This window comes from Sinocyclocheilus rhinocerous, unplaced genomic scaffold (genome assembly GCF_001515625.1).
Source record: "Sinocyclocheilus rhinocerous isolate Xijiao unplaced genomic scaffold, SAMN03320098_v1.1 scaffold21, whole genome shotgun sequence".
Lineage (NCBI taxonomy): Eukaryota > Metazoa > Chordata > Actinopteri > Cypriniformes > Cyprinidae > Sinocyclocheilus > Sinocyclocheilus rhinocerous.
In genome coordinates this window covers 405,891-407,477 of record NW_015641422.1, presented here as the reverse complement: position 1 = coordinate 407,477, position 1,587 = coordinate 405,891, and positions in this window count along the sequence as shown.

Genomic DNA, 1,587 nt, shown 5'->3' with positions numbered 1-1,587 from the left:
TATGAAATAAATGTTGCTCTCTAATACACATTGGCCACAGTTAATATCATACCCTTTTATCCAATACTTTTTGCAACCTCTTTTTGCCAAGAGAACAGCTTCAACAGTCTTCTCCTATAATGCCTGATGAGGTTAGAGAGCACCTGACAAGAGATCAGAGACCATTCCTTCATCCAGAATCTCTCCAGACCCTTCAGATTCCCAGCTCCATGATGGTGCTTCTCCTCTTCAGTTCACCACACTCATTTTCTATAGGGTTCAGGTCAGGGAACTGGAATGGCCCTAGCAGAAGCTTGGTTTTGTGCTCAGTGACCCATTTTTGTGTTGATTTTGATGTTTGTTTTGGATTATTGTCCTGATGGAAGATCCAACCTCAGCCCATTATAAGATTTCTAGCATGGACAGTCGGTTTTTAATTTTTTATCTGTTGGTATTTGATAGAATCAAAGATGCCATGTATCTAAACAAGATGTCCAGGACCTCCAGCAGAAATATAGGCCCACAACATTAAAGACCCAGCAGTATATTTCATTGTACACATGGGATACTTTTTTATCCCCGTGTGCACCAAAGCCATCTTGAGTGTTTGCTGCTAAAAAGCTCATTTTTTTGTTTCATCTGACCATAGAAGCCAGTCCCATTTGAAGTTCCAGTCGTGTCTGATAACTGAATATGCTGGAGTTTGTTTTTGGATGAGCGAGGATAATTGTTTTTAAACCCTCCCAAACAACATGTGGTGATGTAGGTGCTGTTTGATATATATATATATATATATATATATATTTTGGAGGTCTTCTGACCCCAAGACTCAACTAATCTCTGCAATTCTCCAGCTGTGATCCTTGGAGAGTCTTTAGCCAAAGTCTCCTCCTCACCGTGCATTAGAACAATATAGACACACATCCTCTTCCAGGCAGATTTGTAACATTTTCTGGTGTTGATTGGAACTTCTTAATTATTGCTCTGTTGGTGGAAATGGGAATTTTCAATGCTCTAGCGCTTTTCTTACAGCCACTTTCTAATTTGTGAAGTTCAACAATCTTTTGCTGCACATCAGAACTAAAGTCTTTGGTTTTTCTCACTGTGATGAATGATGAAGGGAATTTGGCCTTTGTCTTCCCTATATATTCCTGTGAAACAGGAAGCCATGGCTGGATAATTGCATGTTCCTAGTCACCCTGGTGTGATAAAAATGCAAATATGAATGAGAATATACTTCAGAGATATTTTAATGAGAAGAATTTCTAGGAGTACCAATAATTGTAGCGATTGTGTAATAGAGAAAAATATTTCATAATGTGATTTCCCCCCACTTTCTTTTTTCTTTTCTTTTTTGCCTCCAATTAAAGGTTAGATTTTTTTTGGAAATTTTTGAATGAAAGATCATATGGATAAACAATTCAGACTCATTTTCACAGCCTTCTTCGATCATATATACCAAGGGTATGAATAATTTTGATCACAACTGTATATTTTGTGTATTTGTTTAAAAAAAAAACTAAAATAGCATAAAAAAAGCATAAAAGGCCTATGTATTGTATTATATATTATACAATCGCTCTGTGTGTGTGTGTGTGTGTGTGTGTG